The 14058-nt window shown below is 44.5% G+C and overlaps 4 non-coding genes across 4 annotated transcripts; 1 reads left to right on the top strand and 3 right to left on the bottom strand.

The window, feature by feature from the left end:
• Positions 1–536: 536 nt before the first annotated feature.
• On the bottom strand, positions 537–618 carry TRNAS-UGA. Its single transcript has one exon. It is a non-coding gene; the product is annotated as a tRNA-Ser (tRNA).
• A 432-nt stretch (positions 619–1050) lies between these two features.
• TRNAM-CAU lies at positions 1051–1122 on the bottom strand. The gene has a single exon. It is a non-coding gene; the product is annotated as a tRNA-Met (tRNA).
• Positions 1123–1407: 285 nt separating this feature from the next.
• TRNAG-GCC lies at positions 1408–1478 on the bottom strand. The gene has a single exon. It is a non-coding gene; the product is annotated as a tRNA-Gly (tRNA).
• Positions 1479–12890: 11412 nt separating this feature from the next.
• Positions 12891–12963, top strand: TRNAR-UCG. Its single transcript has one exon. It is a non-coding gene; the product is annotated as a tRNA-Arg (tRNA).
• Positions 12964–14058: the final 1095 nt, after the last annotated feature.

Genomic DNA, 14058 nt, shown 5'->3' with positions numbered 1-14058 from the left:
AGAAAGACTAGAAATCTCTTTCTTTCTTTCTTTCTTTCTTTCTTTTTTTTTTTTTTTTTGAGTTTTTTAATTTTATGGTGCAATTTCGGAGAAATTGAGATTTCCCTCCCCTACCCACCTTCCCCAAAAAATGACTAGAAATTTGTTTTACATATTGATTTTAAAACATTAAATACGCTCACAAGTGGGACAATGATGCTTTAAAAGTTTACAAAAATCTGAGGAAAATGCCAAGCGTAAATTAAAGGCAGGAGAGACTGAAAGTCAGACAACAGCTGGAATACAGAAAGCCTCACACCTTGGGAAGCAGCAGCTGAAGACTTCAGGGCAAAACCACCTGAATGTTTTTCCAGCAGGCTTACAACAGACTTCAAGTGGTTTCCTAAAGAGGCTTCCGAAGAATTCCATGTAAGTCTTGTCACAAAAAAGGCGGAAAACTATCAACTGCATGCTAAAATTAGCGAGGAACACGTATTCCGTTTCACTCTGCTTATTCCGTTTCCACGTTTGAACGTTGCAAGAAAAACGATAGTTCTCGTAGTCGGCAGGATTCGAACCTGCGCGGGGAAACCCCAATGGATTTCAAGTCCATCGCCTTAACCACTCGGCCACGACTACGTATCTGGGTACCTTATCTGGAGAGAATCCCATGAGGGAAGGCAGCTTTTGTGCTACACCTGGTTTTAAAAATCTCGGTTTTCCCGCAATGCAGCGACGGTTTGAAAAGTCAGACACCAGAGTTAACAGCTCCAAAATTTGAAACTCGGGATGTTGGCTAGAGGGGTGACAAAAATTGCAAAATCTGTCGCACGTAGGAGCCGCTAACAGACGTCACGAACGGGATGCGCAGAGGGCATGGGGTCTCCAGATCTGGAAAGCCAAATGACAGATGCCCAGACATAATATGCTTTCTGGACAGAGAAAATAGAAGTGGGTGTGTTGTGCTAAACGCCTTCGGAATTATTAACAGGGTTTTGCACATACTTGGTGAAAAGACTTGGGTTAGCTCTGTTCAACTTTCCCAAGTCATGTGAATCAAAACACTCAAACTAGCAGAGGATGGTTTCGATCCATCGACCTCTGGGTTATGGGCCCAGCACGCTTCCGCTGCGCCACTCTGCTAGATGGCTACCGGGCTCTTTAATTATGTATTCGAGATGTTAATGGTTACAGTTCTGCTTGCATAATCCTGTAAAAATTTATGAGAACCGAAGTAACTCATTTAATTATGCTTGGCTCCTACAGCCATCACTCCGCATACCACCGGATTTACTTCTCCCGCGAAAACGTCAATCGAGCTCCCTCGAAATTAAGTCTCACCTGTAGTAAAACAAAAAGCAACATGCTTAGCGTGACTTCTAAGAAATTCATTACCAGAGTGCATTCCAAATGCAGAAAAGGAGTAGTTGCATTGGCCGGGAATCGAACCCGGGCCTCCCGCGTGGCAGGCGAGAATTCTACCACTGAACCACCAATGCCTCACACAATCGTCCTTCCTATTTATAGCTATTTATATTTACACTGAAACTTTTTTTAAATTCTCCCAATCCGATTAAAATTTCTTAAACAGTGTAAAAACAAAAGACTGAAACTGTGAGATATGATCCTTGGAAAATTTTTAAAACTTTGGACTGAAAAAAAATTTGAAAATCACTTAAAATGCAAGCCAATTCAGTTAATGTACCAAATGAAAAAGCTTAACTTCAACTCAAACACCAAGCAATCTCATCTGGGGGATAAAAAAAAAATAAAAAGGAGTGGCTGTGATGTAGAGACCCACGTTTAGCCAGGAGAGTTGGTCATTGGAAGCGGGAATAACGTAGGCAATGTTAAAATACCAACTCCCGCAGTAGTACTCCACAGACATCTCTTACTTGTCCTCTCTTGAGGACGATTCCTCCGCGGTATCCTTAAGTCCTGAGGTCTTTTTTAGCTTTGGAGCCAAAAGACAAAATGGTTCCGTGGAAATAAATAGGAAACCTCGTTCCTATTTTTTGAGGAATTATCAGTTGGTTTAGCAACACAGAAAAATCAGACAGCAAGCAGGAGAGCAATGGTCTCTACAGACATGGTTCTTGAGACTGGCTTCAGGAACAGCCTGAAGGATTGCCTGGCTTGTAAAGCAGAAGGACCCGAAAGGTGTTCCTCTTCTGTCTCTCTTCTCACCACTTTGCAAAGTTGCAAAGCCAATTAGAGACGACTTACTTGGCAACTATGATTGCTAAGCCTTGATGGGCAAGAAAGGAAGGACGCTGCAGTAACAAATTAATACACTATTACTGTTTTTTTTTTTTTCAAAACAAGAATTTAGGCTATGAAAAAGTTCCTCAAAAAACCTAACAATAGAATACAGTCAGAGAAAGATAACAATGGAGTTTTCAGTAATTGACCCACAGTCTGCTCAGGAACTGTAAACAAAGATAAATTAAAGCAATACCTGTGAACGCTTCCTGAAAAAAAAACAGTATAAAAGTGCCAGATGAATATTAGCTACTAATAATCCACGTACCTTTTTAGTGAAACTAGCAGCTGGATATGTTACCTTATTTCTTAATAACATTTTATGAGCGGAAATATTCAGTGTAGTGCTGACAGCAGCCTCCTGGGTCAGTTGCTTTGAACTGATGGGCTAGCATAGACTCTCCTAACACAAATTCCCAAATATATTCTTTGTATGTAGCATAACACTGATCTATGCTATGCGCCCTCTTCCTCTTTAGATTTTGGTTACCATTTGTCAAAGGCTGCTTTCCAAAACAGCTCCAGAAATCTCCCCGTAAGTAACAAGCTGAGTTGGTTCTTTGGTAGAGGGAGGTACGAACTCAGGAGTCTCAGTTGTGGCTCAGGGGGAGAAAGTTAAAAGCACAGCAGGAACTCAGAGCCAGATTAAAAGTCATGATATATTTTACAATTGGTAGACACACAAGAAGAAGGCTTTGAGATAAAATATTGCACTTGTTATCTATTGTTATATATTTAAAACTGTCCTAAAATCTAATGGTTTACAAGACAGCATTTACAAAGCAAGCAAGACAATTTTTTTTTAAATCAAAAAGAAATAAAACATCACTTACCACGGTTTCTGTGGGCCAGCACTTCAGAAGCTGATAATATGTGGAGCTTGATTTGATGCCGTCACTTCCACATTTTTCTACTCACGCAAAGCAAGTCACTAACTTCACTTTACATACTGCATACATAAATCTGTCTTCACATCCTGAAAGGAAATCACTTGTACATACCCAGGCCACAAATAGCTCACTGTGTATGGGGAGAATGCATTAGCCTTTTTAAGGGAAGCCAATTAAACATTATCAGAAATGATGAACACATGTGCAGCCTTAATAACACTCCTTAGAACCCCCACACAGCATTCGAGAATCCAAAGTGTATGCAGCCACACAACAGAGGCAAAGCAACTTTCAAGTATATAAGGAAGGGTCCCTGTTTGTTTGTGTCTTGGAATATTGGGTGTGAATCCAGCTGAGCCTCACGCTGGCATAAAAACAAATGCTGTTTCCTGCTAAAGCTTTGGTGTTCATCTTTCTGTTCAAACAACAGATCATCTATTAACAGATAATCTGTGACAATAATAGTGACAATTTTGAGCTCCGTTGTATGACAACCACCTTATTACCTACTAATATTTTCTGCACTTTAGGCTTTTAAGAATGTTTTTAAGTTGACATGAGGAAAATATATGCATATGTTTTGTGAGAGCTTGTACTGAAAGTGAGAGTTGGAAATATTCCAATAACACAACTTTACTATTTCACTAGTTTCTCCAACAGCTCAAAGTTCCAAATGACTTTCTTGGTTATTCTAGAAACTCTAATATTACTCTCAATAATTTCTTGAAAGACATACCAACCACCCAACAGGAGAGATCTGGTGACATGTTACCTGTTCCACTGCAGCACCCTTGGGCCCATGTGGTGGTTTTAAAATGTAGCTAAATTACTGCTGACCAGCTCTATTTATCTTTCTTAGACTTTAATTTTTACTTGGCCAAATAGCACCATATTTACTTTTGACACAGGTTGATTTAGCAATCAACCTCCTAAAACATGTCTGTGTGTAATCTAGAAGACACTTCTGCATTATTTCATTCTCTAGCAACCTGTCCACCACCTTAAAGCTATTTCACAGCTTTGTAAATTAAACATAAGTGACTCTTGTCCATAGAAATGGAAAGGAACAGTGCCATGAGAGAAAAGTGACTGTTGTGCTGTGTAGAAGAAGCCATCTGGCGCCTGTTTATAGATTCCTTCAGCATCCCAAGCCCCCCCACCCCATGTATGTGATGTATCCTTTGCAGGGGTTTTGATCTACAGGTTCCATCACCAATTACTGACCTAAATAAAAATACATGTTTATTTTATGCTTATATTGAAGTTATGATTTTACTTATCATTTGATAATTGCTTTTAGATGAAAGAATGTCACAAATTGTTCCCAAGCATAGACTGATCTAAGTAATATAAAAATACACTAGGTGGGCCCGGCGCGGTGGCGCAAGTGGTTAAAGGTCCTCACCTTGCACGCCCGGTATCCCATATGGGCCCCGCTTCCCTTCCAGCTCCCTGCCTGTGGCCCGGGAAAGCAGTCGAGGACAGCCCATCGGCATAGTATCGGCCCGTTGCGCTCACTTGGGGAGTGAATCATCGGACGGAAGATCTTCCTCTCTGTCTCTCCTCTCTGTATATCCGCCTTTTTTTTTCCAATAAAAACATAATAAAAATAAATCTTTAAAAAAAATACACTAGGTGTGCAGCAATAAAATACACAGGGCTCCTATGCTCATGGAGCAGGCCCCAGTGTGGCCAGTTACGAACGGTAGTAGAGTGTGCACCACCTAAAGCTCAGTGGGGCATACAACTGGAGATGCAAGAGAGGCTGCCTTGGGCGAGATGGCACTGAGTTTTGGACGATCCCTTGTTGCACTCACTTGCCAGCTAAAACAAATGTAAAGTACTCAGATGCAAGTTGCAACAGGTTTCCTGACAGGCAAGGCTTCTTCTTGACATCTACATCCTGGGTCATAAATTCCAGAATGTGGATCTCCTGTGGTGATGGCATTTTGTTGTGCCAGGCCACTATCTCTCTTTTATTTTTATTTTTTTTTTTTTAAGATTTATTTTTTATTATTTTTTCATTGGAAAGGCGGATATACAGAGAGGAGATACAGAGAGGAAGATCTTCCGTCCGATGATTCACTCCCCAAGTGAGCCGCAACGGGGCGATACTATGCCGATCCGAAGCCAGGAGCCTCTTCCGGGTCTCCCACGTGGGTGCAGGGTCCCAAATTCCCGGGCCACAGGTGGGGAGCTGGAAGGGAAGCGGGGCTGCCGGGATTAGAACCGGCGCCCATGTGGGATCCCGGGCGTGCAAGGCGAGGACCTTTAACCACTTGCGCCACCGCGCCGGGCCCGGGCCACTATCTCTCACAGTTACCTAGGTCATGCCCTTATCGTTCCCAGAACATACTGTCCCCAGATGTTCCCAGCAAGAGCAAACAAACTTGCTTACAGAAGCAGACACCAGCTGTTAGCATTGTGCCATAAGAATTTTTAGTTTCAACTTTTGTCCTTACAACTTCCCCCTTTTTTAATAGTAATCAAACCCTTAATTCATTATCATTACTATTAGCAAAAGGCACAAAACTTGTTTTTAACACTATAAGCTTAACAGCACCTATTCTTTCCGTAACATAGTTGGTTACACAACTGACAATACAAGAGCCAATTAGCAGGGATATATATATATATATATATATATATATATATATATAATTATAGGCTCTGTCACTGCAGATAATATAGGTTATTATCCATGGGTAGTATGAAAACCACCAGCTCTGGGACCCCTACTGGGCTTGTTCTCTTCTTCAGATATTTTCTTGCTAGGGCAAGAGTATCCCAAATTATACCTGAATGATTAGCGTAAAAGCAACATGTTTCTCCTATTGCTGTACACAGTCCCCCTTCTTTCATGAACAAATCGAGTCCTCTCCTATTTTGCAGCGCTACTTCGGCTAGCAAATCCACTTGGTGTTCTAGCTGAGTCACAGATGATTCCTGATATCTTAAGTCCATTTCTATCTGGTCACTGAGTGTCTTCAAGCTTTGGTCACCTGTGATCCATGCTGCTGCCCCTACTGCAGTTGACTCTGTTATTCCCAGTCTCACCAGCAGAGGCTCTAGGACGGGTACAGCCCTCTTAACCCTGCTACCCGAATTTGCCAGCAGGTGTTCTCTTCTGCATCACCACCGTATAGGTACACCTGGGCCAATACTTGTACAAGCACACACAATTCGGGATCATTTTTGTCATCAAAATATGTTGCAGCAATACAAGTTGTTGGAGTCCAGCTCCAGCTGAGTTCAGAACTCGCGAAGGGTGCGTGGATGAGGCGCAAAGAAAGAGACGGACCACTAGGATTTCATGATCATAATGGACAATGTGGGAAAGCTGTCCGCTTTATTTATACAGAAACAGTCAAACTCTGGCTCAGACTTTTTACGTCATGGTCAAGTTGGGAATTTCTAAGGATAATTCTGCCATTAGTTTTACCTAGAAACAATAGAAGTTCCTGCTAACAGTACCTAGAAGTTCCTGCTACAATTCTTATCCTACAACTCAATCTTGTATCACAAAGAAAAGGGGAATCTAAAGAATGAGGAAAGAATGAAAGCCTAAATCTAGATCCCTTGATTAGCATAGGCTCAATGGGGACAGCCAAGACAGTAGGAATAATAAAGGGCCCTTTTGCAAGACATTGACCTCCAAGCTCAGGCTGAGCAAAAGGTCAGCCTCGCAGTAGCAAATGCCAGGATGGATTAGAATTCTTCCGCAGGGTGGTCCGGTGTCCATGCAAAAGGTGGAGTTGCATTCAGGTGGTTGTAGATGCTCGCCAGGCGGGCCCTGCCAAACAGTGGGAAATTCCTTGTGGCCCTGCCTGCAATGGAACACTTCATCCCTTCATGTCCCCCACATCTACTGCAGGGACACCCAACCACAGGTAGTAAGGTCCAATATGCAAGCAAACCACTTCAGGTGCTGCAAACACATAGATATGGTTGGGGCTCTGAATTAATGACTCATTGGGAGTAAGGGTAACATTGCACTTTAATTCATGAGGGGATCGTTGCAAAGGATAGATAGAGAGATGACTTTATGCACATTCCTTGTCCTTGGATCCCCCACATTTGTTATACTCAGGGCCTTGCAATGTTTGGATATCCTGATCGGTGCTGTCAAAAGCTGTAGTTGTCATTAATTCCACATTGTATGGTGGTTTAGGGTTTTTTTTTTAAGATTTGTTTTTATTACAAGTTAGATATACAGAGAGGAGAGATAAAGAGAAAGATCTTCCATGATTCACTCCCCAAGTGACAACAAGGAACCTCTCGACTGCTTTCCCAGGCCACAAGCAGGGAGCTGGATGGGAAGTGGAGCTGCCGTGATTAGAACTGGTGCCCAAATGGGATCCCAGTGCATTCAAGGCAAAGACTTTAACCGCTAGGCCATGCCAACAGGTCCCTGGTTTAGGGTTTAATAAAACCAACAACCTCTAGTAATATTTGCTTGAGACTGATTGATAAATCAGTGCATAGAACTAACTACATCTACAAATGCTGGGAGTTTAAATCACCTTTCTCTGCCTTTGCTGAATCAGGCTGGGTGGTGAGAGAGGGATTCTCTGTTCCCTCTGTTAAGGAGCTAAAGGGTTCTGAAATGGAGAACATTGGGGGAGGCACCAGGTTGGGCCTGAAGGGTCCTAATGGATTTTAGATCCCTGCTTGACCCGCTGAATAGTGAACAGGACTCCAGGGTCATACCCTTTTACATACGCTCTAAGTCCCCAGGTGAGGCCAACATCCCACCTAGTGGAGGAATGGGATGGGTACCAGTCCTGTTTGACTTTGATGGTGATGTTGTTACATGTTTCATGGATCTTACAGTCGAGCTGGGGTTGATGAGCAAATGAAATGAGGCTATCTATATTCACCCAAGGAGCAAAGGACACGCAAGACCACTGGGCACAGTAATATGCTCCATTTCCCTGGCATTCTGGGGATCCTGAAGATGGACACCCATAAAACTGAGTCTGTGTCAAGATTTGACTTGACCAAAGGTCCCTGCATGTATATTTTGCACCTCCCCAAGTGGGATCAAATCCAAGCCCCCATAATTGACACAGGTCAAAGTTAAAAACGGGTTGGCTAATTCCTTCATAGGTAGCAACGACTGTCCCAGTAGTCCCCTCCCTCAATTCCCATGTATACGACTGAGGTGAATAAGAATCGTTGGTCATCCCCATGGGCAGCAGCCAGGCTAAACACACTATGAGTGAGATAGTCTTAGCTTTAAGGAGTCTCTCGGATACTTCTTGACTCTTCATTTTCTGGCTCCAGTGTCTTATCCTGATGCCTCCTCCAAAGGGGATCACTCAAATACCGTAATTGTGTCCTTCTTAACCTGGGAATAATGTGTCCAAGTCTTTATCCTGTCTTTTACTGCAGAGGGAGTTGTCAAGAGGACAGTGTGAGGTCTCTTCCAGTGGGGTTCCAGCACTTTCAGGTCATGTCATTCGATCCAAACTAGATCACCAGGCTGAAAAAGATGGGGGGCAACAGGTAAATGAGCAAAAGATGCTTTCATGTTAGTGGCTAAATTCTTCCGGACCTGATGTAAAGCCAGCAAAGAAGCCAGATGTTAGTCCTGTTTCAATTGTGCAACTATCTCTTCCCCAAGTCTAGGGAGGATTAGAGGAGGTTTTCCAAACAAGGTTTCAAAGGAAGACAAACCTTTAGTGGTGGGGGTGCACCGAATGCACAACAGGGCAAAGGGCAGAATGTCCACCCAATTTTTCATTAAGTTCTCCTTCAAGGTCCGATTAATCCTATCTTCTTGCCTGGACCTCTGGGGTCTATAAGCACAGCGTAATTTCCAATTTAGCGCTAAGCATGAGCAAGCCCCTGAGACATCTTGCCATGAAGACAGGGCCATTATCTGAGCCAATATGAAACAGCTAGGGACAATTTCATCTAGCAGGACTGTCAGGACTGAGCTGTTTCTGACTTAGTGAGGAAGGCTTCAACCCAGCCAGAGAAAGCATCTACAAACACAAGTATTAACTATACTTCCCCAGCTTCATCGCAGTAAAATCCAATTTCCGAAGTCTTCTTGTTCTGTTCCTTTCTCTTCTCAGTTCCAGGATTTCCCTAGATGTCCCTTGAGTGCATGTTACACACGTCTCAACCTCTTCTTCAATCGCCTTACCCAGTCCTTGTGATCTAAATTTCTTCCTCACTAGCTCTGCGGTTTTAGTCTTACCTAAATGTGTGCCCTGATGTAAGGGATGAATCATGCACCTCCCCAACGTTTCAGGCAACAGTATCTTACCTTCGACGTCTTGAAACCATTCCTTTCTGGGCTCATGCCTACCCCTTTTTCTGGAAACCCACTCCAAATTCTTTGGGGAGTAAGAGGTACTTGGAGTGAGCAGAGGTTCAGTAAAAACGGCGAGCGTCCTTCCTGCTCAGGATTCACTTTCGGTTTCTGCTTACGCTGGTCGGCGTTGTGGTTCCCGACTGCCTCCAGGCTCCCAAATGGCAGTCAGAAGATCCAGGATCTCGTCTTCGTTTTTTAATGCGGTGAGGAGACTGTGATCTTGATAGCGCCATGCACATGCGCGGTTGCAAATGCATACCTACCGTCAATAGAGATGGTAATTTCCTTTCCCCGAGTGGCAACGTTTTCGCCAGCTCAATGAGTAATGCACTGTGAGCCGAGCCTCCTAAGGGGAGGGTCTTTTGCCACAAGACCTTACAATCTGTTATAACCGCAGCTCCGGCATACATCTGCCCCTTGAACACTAAACTGCTGCCGTCCGAGAACAGAGTTAAATCTGGGTCTTGGGGGGAAACATTGGTCAAATCAGCTCGCAAGGAAGAAACCAAAGCCAGTGCTTGTAGGCAGGAATGTGAGGAAGCTAATCGAATGCGCGGCTGGCCCAGTAACAACTACTGGTAGTGAGTGATGCATGCGTTTGAGAGCCACCGGTCCGGCGGAGCCTGTAATAGAGCTTCCTGCTAGTGTGGGCCCGTAATAATTAGCATCTGTCCCAGAGTCAATTTGTCAGCGTCTTTGACCAATAATGCTGTAGCTGCAATCTGCCGCACACGTACTGGCCACCCTACTAGCCACTGGATCCAATTTCTTAGAGAGATGTGCTACCAGTCTGCACCTGGGTCCCGAAAGCTGGGTCAACACTATCCTGGCTATCCACCTCCACTCTTCCAGTGAAAAGGAAAATTTAGGATAGAGGAATTTAACTTGCTTCTTTGCCTTCTGTATCTTGCTTGCTGAGAATAGCTGAATAGGACTTCTCTTGGTAAATGATTAAGTTCAATTGGGACTCAGGATACAAAGTACAACAGTGGCCCTGAGATAGGCATCTCAGGAGGAAACAAGGTAAATAGTGAGGAGACAGAAAGTCCCTGACTTCTTGGAGGAGGCTCCAAAGGTCTGAGAAAAGCAAACTCAAGGAAAATTGTGACAAGGAACTGAAAGAAACAGCAGTCTTATGATGTAATGGTCAGAAAAAAGCCCCTAGCTTTATGATTTTATGGTTTTAGCCTTTACCCTTTGTGCAAGTGATTTTAAAATGCTGTGTAAGTGATTTTGGCCTATAAAAAGAATGTTGTGTAATGGCTTGGGGCTGGTGTGCCTACCCTCCTGCGTGAGGAACTGGCCCCAGCCCCAGCGCGCTGGTACCCGAATAAAGCCTCATGCTTTTGCATCAAGCCTCGTCTTTGCTGATCATTGGGGAGACTCACTTTCTCGATAGACGGTAAGGTTGTCCTCACTTCGGGGTGCCTTATACCAGAAAAAAGTAAAAAGGTTTGGACAGATCAACGCTGGCAGCAACACCAGGAGAGTTCACAGTTTCTGGAAAATCCTCTTCCTGCCCTAGTCCGCGCAGTGGAAGGTGTTGGGTGGCCCCTTCAGCGTGAACTGCCAAATCTGCAAAACTCATAACCCAGAGTCTACAATATCCAGCTGCCCCCAGAAATTCCCGTACTTGCTTCTGTGTGGAAGGTGTGGGAGTTTTGAGGATAGCTTCGATTTGTTATTTTCCCGGGAAACGCTTGCCTTGATTTACATCATATCCCAGATAGAATACAGAAATCTGGTGTTCACTGTGTGCCTTTTTTGCTGAGACTCAACAGCCCAAGTCCTGGAGCAGCTGAAGCCATTTTCTGGTGGATTGGTAAATGTGATGGGAGCAAAGGTGCTGGGAGCAAGATGTTATCTATATTTTGCAACACAGTTACCTGGGGATTTGACATTGAGAAGGTTCCAAGTCCTGCTGCAGGACCTCTTTGAACTGGGTGGAGCAGTTCTTGAAGACCTAGGGCAGCCTGGTCCAGGTCAACTGACAAGCTTTTCCTTCTTCTGGGTCCAACCATTCAAGCACAAAGGCTGGCTCCTGGGAGCCAAAAGAATAGTGAAGGAGTGAAAAAGGCATCTTTAAGATCTAACACAGTATAACACACGTATGAGGTGACAATAAACTGAGAAGGTTCTGGAACCAGATGCACTACCATTGCACCACAAGGTCACATAGCAAGGTGTTCTGACCTTCAAATAAGGGTTTGAAGATATCCCATCCTCTCAAATTTTGGGGTGTGTATTAGTATTTGGTTTCATCCAAAAAAAATCAAGGAATGACCAGATGAAATATGGCCTGCAAAACCCAAGGAGTGTGTGAAAACCTCAATTGTTTTTTCAAGTGTAGTGTGTCCATTTGTCGATACTTTTCCGCTTTGAGAAAACAAAAGTGTTCACGTTGGCATTAGATCCACAGTGAAACAGGGATAAGAAAAAGCTCCAAGGCATGCACAACTATTCTGCTAAACTCTCTCGCGAATTCTCTCTCTTCTGAAGCCTCTGGCCGGCCCCTGATAACCCTGGCCTCAGAGGCCTACAGGGAGCAGCTTCTTTTCCAGAAATTGCTCACCTTGGAGCCGGAATAGTGTGTTGGGCCCTCTGATGTATTGTGGACCTACCCTTCATTCCATAGTAGCAGCACACCAGCCGCTCATGCTACCTTCTGGCCCTGTAGGCTACCTCCTTCAAGTTCCCAGACTTCCGGAGAGGTGCAGCTCCCGGGAGTGCCCAAGTGCAAAGTCCAGGTAACACCCCCTACTCTTCATAGGAAGCCCCCATAGATGAGGACCCACTCTGGAGGTGAGGCGGCCGCTGACACTCAGCTGCGGGCGTACCAGCGGGAAATCTGCAGGGAGGGACCTCAGCGTGGGAGTCTCCTGGGGCTGCTGGGAAGCCGGATGGAGCCGAGCACAGGTCTGGAGCCGGGACCGGGGCCCAGGTCAAGGTTAACTCCTGGCTCTCCCTGCTTCTTGACTCAGGGTTCCACTTCTCTTAGAGCACACAAACCGATCACTGCTACATTTTGTCAGCTTTCCCGCTGACAGCATTGTGCCGCTGTTATCCTCTCCACGAAACAGTTGGTTCCATGTACTTTTGGGCCTTGAAAGGACTTAGGGGGCTCAGGAAGCCCTGGTGAGTTCTGACGCTTCACGCAGAATCTTGGCAAGGCAGCAGTACTTCTGCGCTCGCCTATCCTGCTTCACCTTGCCATCTGCCCCGGCGGGGCCTTTCTCCTTAAGTCCCATGGAAAGACAACGCGCTGTAGCGTTGCGTACCCTTGGTTACCTGGTAACAAAAAATTAACAGACGTTATTACATTTCTGTCCCCATCTAATCTAAGATTTTGTATGTATGGATTGAAATTTTCATGGTTTAGAATAATTTCAGTAGTTTTATTCTCCATACGCATATTTATAAGTTTGCCAGCAGGGGACCACGTGGCCTAATGGATAAGGCGTCTGACTTCGGATCAGAAGATTGAGGGTTCGAATCCCTTCGTGGTTGTTTGTGACTTTTGCTTCAGTCAGCTCGAAAAGAGCTAGAACTTGTGTAGGGCGAGTTTTGTTGTTGTTCATTTATTTGTTTCACTTTTTAAGCCTCTAGATACTTTTTCCTCCACACCTTATCTTTCCTTTTCTTGCTCCCCCAGGTGTTTGTATAACTACACACTGTCATATCCAATCCATTCCATTTTCTGGTAGATACTTTTCAGAATCTAGCGTGCGAGCCAGCAGCAGCACCTGGGGAATACCTTGAAATTCCAAGTGTCCGCCACTGACCTGCCGTCCCAGTCCTGGCCACCCTTGGATAGGCTGAGGTAGAATAAGGGTGCAGAAGAGGCTGGGATTTGGGGGTTTTAACCAACTACTCAAGCGATGCCTTTTCATGCTTGAGTGTGAGAGCGTTTTAGAGCATTTACCAGGAGACGGTTTTTAAGCTCCTCTTGTCATTTTGATGAAGTGCAAACATCTCAAAGCCACTCTGCCTTGAATTACAATGTTGCTAAACCCGGATAACAGAAAGCTGCCTTGGGAACTCTGGAAAGACTATAACCAAGCATGTAGGGTTTGGGGAGGAGAGAAGGGCAGTAGCACACTGCAAAGATGTTTTTGTATTCCCTGTCACCTGCTGGGAAGTTTATGTTACAACATTATACTCCAAGGGTGCCTGACCATCACAAGTCACAAGCTAGTTAGAGTCAGATTTTTCAAACTACCTTATGGGGAGATGTATGCCTCCAATGGAAACATCGTCTCTTATGACTACGAATAATTGGTGAAGCCAGTGGGAGTTGGCCCTTGCTAAGCATAGAGGCCTTGAAGACCAGGAGGTGCAGAGATTGGCTGTGGCGTCAGGGACCACCCAGATTTTCCCACTTAGGGCCATAGTTGCTCCATCCCATCAGTATTGGAGGATCCTTGGGTACCTGGCATGCTCGGTTGCCCACTTGGAAACTCAAGAGGTGAGGTGGCCATGGGTATTGAATTAGGGCTTTTCAAAAATAAAGAGCATTCCTGAATCAAAGGAAAAACTGAGGACCCTCCTAGAACAAGAAAAAAAAAAAAAAGAACAATACAGCATAATCAGTCAGAATCTACT

Source organism: Ochotona curzoniae, unplaced genomic scaffold (assembly GCF_017591425.1).
Source record: "Ochotona curzoniae isolate NIBS_2020 unplaced genomic scaffold, NIBS_Ocur_1.0 patch361, whole genome shotgun sequence".
In the NCBI taxonomy this organism is placed as follows: Eukaryota; Metazoa; Chordata; class Mammalia; order Lagomorpha; family Ochotonidae; genus Ochotona; species Ochotona curzoniae.
This window is presented reverse-complemented; position numbering and strand designations above follow the sequence as displayed.